General features: G+C 28.4%; 1 pseudogene; it reads right to left on the reverse strand.

Moving 5' to 3' along the window:
- Positions 1 to 7,715: 7,715 nt before the first annotated feature.
- Positions 7,716 to 12,335, reverse strand: LOC132951712 (F-BAR domain only protein 2-like; annotated as a pseudogene).
- Between the last annotated feature and the right edge of the window lie 945 nt (positions 12,336 to 13,280).

A 13,280-nucleotide genomic window follows, 5' to 3' on the forward strand; every position in this document is an offset into this window, starting at 1 on the left:
TTGTTTTTGAGTTACACCAAAAAAACAATATCGATTTTATTAAAAACTGGTTTTGCGTGAAAATTTTTTTTTGTTTTTCTAGACGCTTTTGATTACTACTGGAAATTTATAATTTTTTCCTTTCAGACGCACCAACTTAATTCACCTTTTCACCAGATAATTTAGTGAGGTTGAAGAAAACATTATTTTGATACTTATCCTGTAGTGTACACAGACACACAAAAAAACCACACATTAGTGTAAAATCAATTCTTCACTTCTGAGAAACTAAAATGTAAATTCAAATTTAATTTCCTTAATATAAAATTACCATTATTTTATTTTTAAAATGACGCACTTATGACGTATTTTTACGGCTTGATAGTTGTAAATATTAAATTAAATATTAAATTATAGTTTCATGTTCTTAATATGATGTCTAACTTATAATTGTGTGTAGTTATGCCTTATTTATAAGATCTAAATTGAATAAAAAAGATAAAATACTTAACGTACATATAATTATTCCTATGTATACATTATAAACTATGCCCAAAAGATTCAAATTTAGGGATAAACTGCCCAATATTGTAACCATATTTAAAATGGTAATTTAGGTTCTCTATTAGTACCTAAAACGGATGATTAATGATGAATAATAAATAAACGATACAATTTTCTGGACAAATATGCGCACGATGTTTTGAAACATTGTAGAAAAATTGTAGAAACATTGTGGAAACATTGTAAAAATATTAAACGCCAACTATCAGAATATAGGAGCGTATGCTGTGATCGTGTCGACTGAACGATGACCATCAAACGAGTAGCCGTCGATACCGAAGAAGGAAAAGTGACTATCACCGTCCTGCGACCCTGGTACCTAGTGCGTCCAATACGTCCGATGTACTGACGCGGAAAAAGATATTACGTAATACGTAATATTTGTAATACGTAATACGTATTATTCGTATCAACGTTCATTTCAACCTCTGTACGTAACGTTTCGCATTAATTTTCATACCATTTGTTATCTTATTTATTTATATTATCATTTTTGTGTTAATTTGCGTTTATGAATATTTAAATTGAAACATAGTCGGTTCCTCAATTTAACAATAGCAGTTTTTCGATTACAAGACAGCGGGAACCGAATTCTGCCGCTCTCTATTAAACAGTTCTTAAATAATTTAATATACGATATTACAATTTATTATTTTATTTATTAATAATAATGAATTATAATAAAATGTTATATATGTTATTAATAATTATTAGGTTTTGACAGCTTTGCAGTTATTTGCTAGTGGCTCGTATCAACTTGATATTGGTGACAATAGATCATCAGCATTAAGTCAGACATCTGCGAGCAGAAGTATTGCTGAAGTATCTAATGCACTGAATCAGCCGGATATTATAAAACGTTATATAAGCTTCCCCGATAGTTTTAAAAAATTTAATGCAGTACGTAGAGGGTAAACATATTTTTTTACTCATACCTAACTATGGTACTTATGGTACCTATACTATGTGTACTAAAAAATAATATATATTTTTACACAAATTGAACTTATTATGAATTTCAAATTGTTATATTTGTTATATACATGAACAGATTTCTTAATAAAAAAGGAGTGCCAGGAGTCATAGGGACTATAGACTGTACACATGTTGCCATATTTCCACCTCCTTCAAAACCCTGAACACATTTATGTGAAACACGAGGGTTACCACAGTATTAATACACAATTAGTAAGTTATTAAAGAGCATTCCATACTTCCACAGGTACTATAATTTTTATTGATTATAAGTAGAAGTGTAGAACCATAGTGGTACCTAGAACTTTAAAATTTAGTTTAATTGATAAGATTACTAATAGATTATATTATATTATATTCAATATTACCTATTGATCAAAAAAAAAAAAGCTATTGTTTATTTAAAGTTTAATACATTACATCATTGATCTGTTATTGACTAAAGATTTGTGACTCTGATGCAAGAATAATTAATGTTAATGCTAAATATCCTGGTAGCACTGATGAGTTATTTATATGGCGGCAAAGTATGATAACCACTTACATGAAAAACTTGCATGACAATAAAATTGACATACTTCATATTTTTGATTAGGTAGGAATGATAATTTTTATGTTTACAAAGTATAAATCTTAAATAATAACTGTAGTTATTAAATATTTTGTAGACAGAAAATAATTTTGGATCTTTTAATCATATTATTCTTGTTATTAAGTCATTCAGGATACCCACTTAGATCTTGGCTCCTAACACCATTAAGTGATCCTATTCCTGAATTCTGATACACCTGATTCTTCATTTAATAAGTGGTTGACTAGTATACGGTCGATCATTGAAAGATGTAATGTGATCTCAAAAATAAGATTTGGGTATTCAAAATTAAAATAAAATAAAAAATGTATTAGAATTGTTAAATATTAAAAATATTAACCTGTTTTATTAGACATTTATTAAAACACAGAGTTTTGCTCTATATTCCCGAACGAGCTTCAAAAATCATAATATTGTCTTAATGTATTTTTCAAACTATCTGTATCAATGCAAACTTGCCCGTTTTTGAGAGAGAACCAGATGCTCCTCTAGACATTGATTTGGTATATATTGTGTCCTTGTTCCTGAATTAAATCCTACAGTTAATCCTCAACTTGCTGTAGGTCGAAAAGTACAACAACTTTTAATTAGATCATATTTTACTTGATAGAAAATTCTTTTTTTTTCAATCTTAATTTTGTTATTAATATATAAAAAAATTAACATTGTTACAACAAACCAACATTGAAGTCTAAAGCATTTATAGTTATATTGTGTTAATTGTTATTAGTTTTAGAATCCAGGCAGTTAATAATTTAAAATAATATACATTCACCAGTATGTTAAATATGTAATAAGCATTAGTAAACACAAAAGTTTTCAACCTATTGTCTTTATAGTTAAAAAATTAAATGATAATTTTCTTTGGCCACAGTCTGTCTTTCCAAAAGCAGTATTTTTTTATTTATAATAATTATCTTTCAGTTTTGTTTTTTCTGAACTAATTAAAATTTGAAACTAAGGAACACAATGCTTCCACTGTATGGGAAAGCGTATTTTTCTTTTACCAAAATTCTTTCTTGAATTGCTCCTAATAAAAGTTCTAATTTAGATATAATATTAATAGATAATAGATCCATTCACTCTAATATTAACACACAATTCGTTCTGCTGAATGCAAATTTGGTATGCTCTATACTTTTAAACACTATCTTAATTATAAAATGAAAATAAAATAAAATTTTTCCACAACAGTAGGACCCAAAACATCAAACATTTTTTTCTCCAACTGTCTTATTCTGTTCTTTTCTTTTAATACCAGCTTTCCCTTTCGTATTAGTTTTTAAATCACACCATGTCTGAAAAATATATATCAGATTAAAACATAGGTACATAATATGTAATATGTATAAGTATAACAATACAATTTATGGTTAGTAAGTAGGGTTTGCATTTTAAAGTAATTCTATGTTATTGGGTTAACATTATTTTTGATCTTTTATATTTTTATTGATTTATCAATTTATCACAACTATTTTTTTTATATTTACGGTACAAATCGATAATTATTGTTAAAATACAATTAACAGTGATATGCGTTTTTTCCTGTCAGTCGTCATTTTTTTGGGAGAGTATAAATGCTCTGATTTTTTGATAGAGAAATGAATCCAGTTGATGCATTTGAGAAGTAAATATTAAAATTTCTCAGTAGTTTAAAATTTAAAGTGCTTTTTTTATTATTTATATTAGGTACTTTTAAATCCAATCTCCAATAATAATAAATTAAAATTATATATTTTTTTATATTATAAATATTTACCTTTCTCCAGCCGTTCCACGATTTTTTGTCCAACCTCGCTATTCAACATATTTGCAATGTTTTCCTATAGTTTTCGACGCTGTTTTACTGTGATTTTATAGTGTTTTTCTCTGACACAAGCTCGGAATGAAAGACTATAAAATCCATCAACATTTTTTTTGTCCGTCTGTAGAGTTTGGTTTTCTGCCTTTTTTTGAGTCAATTTCACAAAAAAGTATGCGTACCACTATCAGTAATAAATACATTATAGCTAATGCGGGTAAGTGAAAACAAATGTACAACTTTTTAATTTTATTTTTAATATTTCGTACGTTTGAGTTATTCGTATACGAATCGGTCGTTTACCTACGTTACTCGTATGCTGTTCAAGAATACAAAATAATGAACGTAGACGAGCAAAGATAACGTTAGTAACGTTAGTTTACGAGTAATAACGTATACGTTTGATCGTTCATTTCGTCATGAGACTCCCCAGTAACGTATTTACGGTGGGTACAAAGGGTACGGACCGCATCGCCGATGAAACCGAGCAAGGAGAAGCGACTACCACCGTCCTGCGACCCTGGTACCGAGTGCGTCCGATGGATATGATCAACCCTCCGATGGATCGACGCGGAAAAAAGGTGGGATGTTTGCACTAGTAACGGTTAGGTTAGGACAGTAATTCTCAACGTTTTTTCATTCACGTACCCCTTTACCACTCACCACTATTTCACGTACCCCAAATATCAATTTTGAATATAAATAATATATGTAATATTCGCGAAATAAAGTGACTGACTAATAGTTAAAATATATGTACATGTACCACTGACAAATATCATATAACAACAGAATAGTTGACGATTATTAGCCGTACATGTGTAAGGTACCTTATATTATGGCTTATCTGTAATACAGCGATATAACGAGTCTCTACAATTGTCTAAAAATAATCTACAATATTGATCTACTTAAATTATCTACATTCTACACTTCTACAGTGTTTATATTATACGATAAAATGTTATCGCATTAATAACATTAAATAACAGACTCTACATTGTAATCAGTACACAATTATTAAATATTTCGTTGATAGCAAACTATTTCAGTTACATTAAATTTCACTTTTTCCGCCATTACTCAATTTTTTTTCGCGTACCCCTTGAGATCATGCCACGTACCCCTAGGGTTGAGAACAATGGGTTAGGAGGTCCAAGGGGTCCGGACCGCATCGCCGACGAAACCGAACAAGGAGAAGCGACTACTACTACCGTCCTGCGACCCTGATACCTAGTGCGTACCGTAAAATTTACTTGGGACACTTTTGAACTCAGATGAATCGATAAGTTTTAAAAATATGATAATAATGGTAAGGACCAAAAATTCTGGTCTTGGGATAGACTATAAGACTCATATGTTGTTTTTTTGTTGATTCCCCCCTTCCCATTTATTTAAAAAAAAAATTTGCTTGTCCCAAGCTAACCTCGATTTTTGCAAACTTGGGACAACTATTGTTTGAAAAAATCATGTTAAACTACACATATTTTAACTTGGGCGGATGTATTGTTTTAAAAAATTAGGTTTTAAAACATTAAAATTTTTAATTTTTATCACACAGTTTATCAACTTATTTTAGATTTAACAATGAAATTATTTTTTTTCCTTTTTAATATTAATTGGTCACTTTTTTCATTTGAAATTAGATTAAAAATAAAATAAAACACAACTTAGTCAGTTTAAATTACTTTATAATACCACATAGTTTAACTTTTATGTTACCATAAAAACTATTTTTTTCCAACATTTTATGATAACAGCAAAAATTACATATAATTAATAATAATGGAATATTGTATATAATTCACAAGTAGTTGCTGCAACTAATGTTGGAACCCATATTTACATTCAACTAATAGCAAGTGTAGTGTGTACACTAAGTTTTAACACATTATAATCTACTTATGTATTTATATTTAAATAATAAGTATTAACAATGTGAGCACGTCCGGATAGCAAGACGATTGTCCTAACAGTAACAATAAATTAATGAGTGATTATACGGTAATATAAGTGATCAAAACATCTCTAGTGCTCATAGATCTATAAACTAATGGACAACGCATTCCACTCCGCCTTTCCCTCAATGTACGGGAATCATATAAGAGAAAGAAAGAAGAAAGAATGAAGAGAGAAAAAAGAGAAATAACATAAATGGGGTAACCGTAGACGTATGAATCTAATATTGTATTTCCCCCACGTCCTCTTTTCTCTTTTACCTGACCTCTCACCCACTCTCTCTCAAAGCGCGGTCCATTAGTTTATAGCTGATCTATGCTAGTGCATAAATGTCCCAAGTAAACCCATTTTACGGTACCTATCTAATGTAGGATATGCTCAAGCTCGATACGTCCGAGCAGAGAAAAAAGAGCACGGCGGAAAGTTTGCACCAGTAACTTATTCATGGTGGGTGGGGGTCCAAGGTTATATACAATTCACTAGTTAGAAAAAGTAAAAATACATGCTTCAATTTAGAGGTTTCATTTCATTATGAAAGAAAATGTTGAATAATATTATTATTCCCATTAACCATGCCATCCCTAATTTGAATTTAACCTTAATATCTAATAATAAATTATATTGATGAAATAAATATATAACTATTGAATAAATATCACTATAATTATATTATAATAGAGCATATTTATAAATATATATAAAATAAATAAATAAAGCCAGTTTATCAATATCAGTATTTGTAACATTTGTTGAGGATAAGTGTACACAACCGTTATTCAAGGAAAAACCTAATAAGGAGTAATAACTATACATTTATTATTCAATTTACATTATATCATAATAAATTAATAAATTCAAGTATTATGTGATACTAATATAATAAATAAAATAAATATTTATATGGATAAGTTTATTTATTTGATATATTTGTGTATGTAATAAATAATATAATATATATATATACAATATATTAAATCTAAAAAAAATAGTAATCTTCTCATACAATAATAATATATTAATAATACCAGTTAAGGGTGTCGGTGCCGGTCATTTATTAAGGAGTAAAATTTAGGCAATTCAATTCACATGTTGTGTCGGCCTCGCGCGGAACGTGCATGTGTGCGAGTATGTAAATCGATATTAGTGTGCGAGCTATAACACCCGCAGATAAAGATATTTACGCACACGCATGCACAAGTCAGTGATTGATTTCGATGACTATTATGAAAGCACTGTTTTGATGAATTTTTATTTTATTTTAAATAGTAGTAGAAAAATACGTTTGAAAAAAAACAAATATTGTGCATTATTCAAATGCATATTCCAGCTTCTATAATTATAATTTTCAAAATCGGGCTTTGATTATATTACTCTAAGATTACTTAAAAACATAGAAAAAATGATTCTGCGTAAATGCATTTTGACTATGTTGCGCGTGGGTCAGAAGACAGAAAACAAATAGTGCGCTGACATCCTCTTAATGAGTCTACGGTTATTCGTTTTGAAAAAACAACAAAATATAAAAAATGGATTAATAATTTACCGCTGTAATAAAAATTCAAAAGTTCAAAATCTCATAAAAAAATTAAGTTCCGTTAAAGTACACTTTTTTTTGTTTGTTAAAGGTAGGAAAAAATATGCAAAATCTTATACTAACATTTTTAATCTTAGGTTTGAAAAGAAAACTTTTATGAATTTCTAACTATATAATAATTTCTTACATTTCTCACGGCTATTAATAGCTGAAAAAGTTTCAAAATTGTTTGAAAATATTACTATGTATGGATAATGGTCGTTTTCACATTTAGTAAAAATTTCAAGTATCTTGGTTTATTCGTTTTTAAGTTACAACAAATTGTCAAAAATTGATTGATGAAAATTCTTTAATTTGCCTATAAAAGTCAAATATCGTAAAAATTTAAATTCAAACACTCATAAAAAATTAATGTTGCATTTCAATAAATTTTATTTTTTATTAAGGTAGATAAATTTGTAAGGAGTCTTCTTTCAATATTTATAATGTTAGCTTTCAAAAGTAAATCATTTATGAATTTCTAACTGAAAAATGTTCGATGTTTTGTTGAATTTTGTCAAAATTTTAACTTCAACTGCATATAAAAAAAAATAAATAGAATAATTAAAAATGGAAATTTACCAGCAACGAAACGTCATTTGATTAATGATACTCTATAACCACTACTTGTTAGCTCAATTTCTAGTCCCGATAATGTAATACCCTCACAGTTGAATTCAGTTACTATAGTTGATATTGGGCATAAGCCATCAACCTCAAATCTTGCTTTTAGAGAACAGGAACCTTGACTTTCAGAATATTGAGCGAGTTCTGCAAACCTCCATTTACTGTTTTCATATCTGATGCCCTATGTTTAAAACAACCTATAAAATTATTGATTCAACAAAATTGTGGTAGATTAAAATTACCATTGGGCAATTGGCTTAGACTGCATATTACGTAAACCTGAATTCAAATTAGCAGAAACAGTAACTTTCAGTAAAGGTGAAGGAACACTCATGTAGTAACTATTAAACTTGTAGCCAATTTTAAGATATTGCTGCATTTGTAAAATGAAACTAATTGAAACAGACATGAAGCGGCTGCAGTATTGTCCAATTTTACCTAAAACATCCAATAAAAAATTAGAAAATGTTCGATTAATTATCATGATATTAATATAACTTACTTGATATTTAAGAATATCAACATTAAAGTAAGATGTAACAGGATTTTGCCCAAATTGTTTACGTAATCATGAAGTTAGAGCAAGCATATTGAACTCATAAACAGTTGAATCAGTAGATGTGAATAAATTATCACTGGAAAAAAAATAAAAAAAATATTGAAAACATTTTTATTTTTTATATTTATTGTCACAATTTTTGTTTACGTTAAGACTTATTGTTTGTTCGGATGAATATTTTCCACCCGTACAGTGTTCTTCAATCGAAACGTTAATTTTGCTGGATTCGGATTATTTGCAATACCTGCAGGAAACGATACCATCATATGTCCAAATATTTTTACTTGACACCTAAAATAACATTTTAATAATAATGTGATTGACACATCTTAAAAAACATAGTATTATTTTAAAAACACAATGTACCCAAACATTGTATTCATTTTTGATGACGACTGAAAAAAATTGTAAATAAAAGTGTGTCTAATTGTTCTCTCAATTTCCATGTAAAAATATTGCCTTGTGCCCAAATGTGTTACAGCCATTATTTTTAAAAATAATCAGTTTAAAATTGTTGAAAAATTGCCATAGAGGTGGTCTATATAATTTGTTTGACATTGACAACATTTTTTTGGGGGGGGGGTCTATCAAAATAAATAAATATGTATAATAATATGGTTTTTTCTTTTGGCTTTGTTCCCCCCTCCTCCTTCTTCCATAACCATGTCCACGCCACTCCTCTATACATTGGTATGTGTGGCCTTGTAATACTTGGAAAAAAAATATATATTATTGATATCACAATAAAACCCTCCATAATGCCCTGATGTCACAAGTAAAAAAATCTTTTAGCATTATACAGTTGTGATATCATATGAAAAATATTGGATACTCAATTTTGTACATTCTGCAAGAGGCTGAAGAATCATATATAGTGTTCTATAAGTCAGCAGAGAACACCTTGACGTATGTGTATTTGTTTTTGTATAATTTTCTGGTAATTATTGTACAATAAACGATGAAGCTGAGGTAGAAGTAATATTATCATGGTTTACACCTCAGTTGCAAAACCACACAGAAAAAAAAGACACCTATTCAATTTTGTAATTATTTACTTAGAAAGAATATTTTTAAATATATTAGGTTACAATTCTATATTTCTGTAAAAATGTTCTTATTAAATAAATAATTAACAGTATTGAGTACCTGATATTCTTGGTTTACTAACACAATATGTATGATATAACACAACTTTATAGCGATAAAAGATTTCATTTTTTATTAAACCTTTTTTTTTTTTTAATGAAACATTATAGAGGGTTTTTGATGTTTCAAAACATTTAAAATAATACCTTGATTTATTTGATCCTTTGAAATATGCATAGATTATTTCATGAAAAGCAACAGTCAGTGGAATGGAATTACATGATCCAATAGTTAATAGAGATGGACCTATAGATGGTCCTAAGACCCCGGAAGATTGAAAATCAAGACTTGACACACTGTCTGTTCTGCCAATACTTACTGGACTAAGTTGATTACGGGGTCCATTGTTCTGTGAACCAAAAATTTATTTTAACCGATTAGAAATGTATTATTTTTATACAATAAATACATTTAATGAGTATTAAAAATATTTATTAAGTATAGTAGCTTTATAAATATTTAAATATTTAAATGTGAAAAATTTCTCATAGACATTAAACTGTAGTTATATATTTTTAATCGTGCATACTAATACAGTAAAGATCTCCATCATATGCTGTTTCTGGACTTCAAACAAACATAATATGATAGTAACAAGTGAAAGCAACTGTGGATAGCTCTAAAAAAAATTGGTATACCCAATAAACTACTAGTGTCTAGTGAGACTAATTCAAATATAATGAACAAACCTACTGTAAAATATGTTTTTAGGAGAATTATACACATTATTTAATGGCAAGACTGGCAAAATGAATTACCTCACGACATGAAGAAGGATGAGGAATAGAAATAGAATACACCGGAAGAGTGGCTGATGGAGGACCCTGTTTTGGAATGGATTGTTGAGCATCTCCAACATCGAAAAACAAGTCATCTAGATCTAAACAGTTTTAAATTGTATTACAATATACTTTTTTTGTATTATTTTATTAGATAAAATATCTAATATATTTCATTACCTGCGCATATCTTGAAACCACAAGAAAAACATTTGGCGGAGAAATGGATTTATTAGTGAATGATAATGTAGGACTATTCGTTGAAGTACTCTGCTGAACTGGGTTAGGAGTGGGATCGCTGTGTTGAAACAAATTTAGTCCTATCAGATCATTACTTATTTTTCTAAAACATGTATAATTGTATTTTTGTAGTTTACAAATATAAATATTAATATATAATTTAATTATTGCTTACACGGTATTCAATTGTTGAGAAACAGATTTAGAACGTTTCATAGTACCATCATCATTAACTGATCCTCGTCGATTCTAAAAATTATAATTCTAAGTAAAATTTGATACATTTTTTTTTATGGTTCCCTTTAAAGTATGTGCTCCTAAAGGTAATAATGATATGTTTTCAACAGTAGCTCTTAATTCATCAATACTTGCACTGATTGGGCCTGTCCCATTGCTTAATGGTTTTATCTCAACATGTAGTATTTTATATCTTTCTTCATCTATTAAGTCATTCATAATAAGTACACTTGGTTTTGAATTATTACAACAAGTACAAATTAAGAACCTGAATCAAAAGAGGAATCAAATGTTTCTTCTTTATCAACAGTCCATTGTCCTAATAGCTGAATACAATATCCTTCATCCTCAATTTTTAGAGCATTATTTTTTGTCTCTTCTTCTTTTTCTTCACTAAAATTCATACCATAATTTAGTATAAAATAAAATTTATGTTATATCACAATTTTTATTTACTTATCAGATTTTTCTCCCTTGCCAATTGTTTCACCACTAGAGTCCTTTTGCTTTTTAGTTTTCTTTTCTTTGCATTTGTCTCGTCTGCTCCATTAAAACCCTGAACACATTCAATTTCTTAACCAAATTACAGGGAAAATACAAACCATTGAGCACACAAAACAAAGAGATGAGTATAACAGTATAATAAAGGTATACTAAAAAAAAATTTAATTTCTTAAAACACTAGATTCTCTTTGTATTTGGCACTTAAAATCATTTCAATAAATAAAACTAATGATAAAATAGCTGTGAACAACATACATGCAACTAGAATAAAAATAAAATTGTATTGTAAATAAATAATATAAGAAATCATTTGAAACAAATGCAACAATAAAAGCCATTTCACAGGATTTATTAAGGATGAAAATAATTTGGAATGTTCTAATATAATATAATATATTATGAAAAGAAATTTTAGTAAATATGTTAATAATGAATATACCTAAATTATATTATTTATAAATTTAAGAATATGTTATTTTTTTTTTAATTTGGAATTTTAAATATTATTATTTTGTGTTTATTACTTGTCTAAATCATCTCTAGAATCATTATATAATAATAATTGTACTATAATTGTATAATTATTAATTATTATTAATTATATGGTGAAAATGTAATATAATATGATTTATGAAGAAAAAATAATAAATGTTCAAAGACAGTTTATAATATGGATGTAAATTGTTTTATATTGTTAAATAATTATTATTAATGTATTATCCAATAAGAAATAATTATTACGTGATAAATTATTAGCATATTAAGTAAATTAAAAACAATTCTTACTTGAAATTCCACATATCGTTGCAGAATTCGCCTTTCTTTCACCTTTGGCATTAAATGATCGGGAAGTTCAAAAATATTAGGCACAGCACATTTTTTAAAACTAATTTCCCACTTACAATCATTTTCAGTAAAATGTGGACTGCATTAAAATGAACTGCAATTTGGTTTGAAATTTATCCGTCTGACAGCATGTACCCATTTTTTAACCTTTCACTATTATTTAGTGGAAACCTGGGACAACAAAAAATACAAAGTTAAATTATTTATATAATTTTATAGGTACTTACCTATAATTTAAATTAATGGTTCAATAAATAAAATTATGAAATAATCAACAACTACAATATTAACATTAATACAAACTTATGAAATATTAATTCATTTTTGACATCACTTGTACTGGAGCAATTAAAAGCACAGCAAAAAAATTAACCATTGTTTAATCGTACCTACAGAATATAAATTATAACCCAAACACAATATTCAATTGTCAAGCAGAAAGCACAAAAAGCTGAAATTGACGGTCGTCGATAATATATGCCGGTAAACATTGAAAAGTGAATACCGACGATACGCCGTATTATCAACAAAGACAGAGATAGAAATACCTAAGGTATGCGTTATCTCTTTCTAACACACTCACCGGGTTTTATTTACAATTTACATTAGTCATACGGTCGTTGTATGTGAGCCTTAGATCATATGCTATGAAAAGAACTACAGCGTATTAATTCAATACAAAAAAAAGGTTGCCGATATCAGCGACGAGTCGCCGAATTATGTGGTGGTCGATATACGCATGCGCAACGCGGCTTCTCGCATATTTATCCACAGATACCTATATTGTACCTATGGATAATTATGCGAGGAGTCGCATTGCGCTTGCGCACATCCATCACCTAATTCAGTGACTCGTCGCTATATCGGCGACAAAATCATACGCTGTAGCTACATAGTAT

The sequence above is a fragment of the Metopolophium dirhodum genome, chromosome 1, assembly GCF_019925205.1.
Source record: "Metopolophium dirhodum isolate CAU chromosome 1, ASM1992520v1, whole genome shotgun sequence".
Taxonomy (NCBI): Eukaryota; Metazoa; Arthropoda; class Insecta; order Hemiptera; family Aphididae; genus Metopolophium; species Metopolophium dirhodum.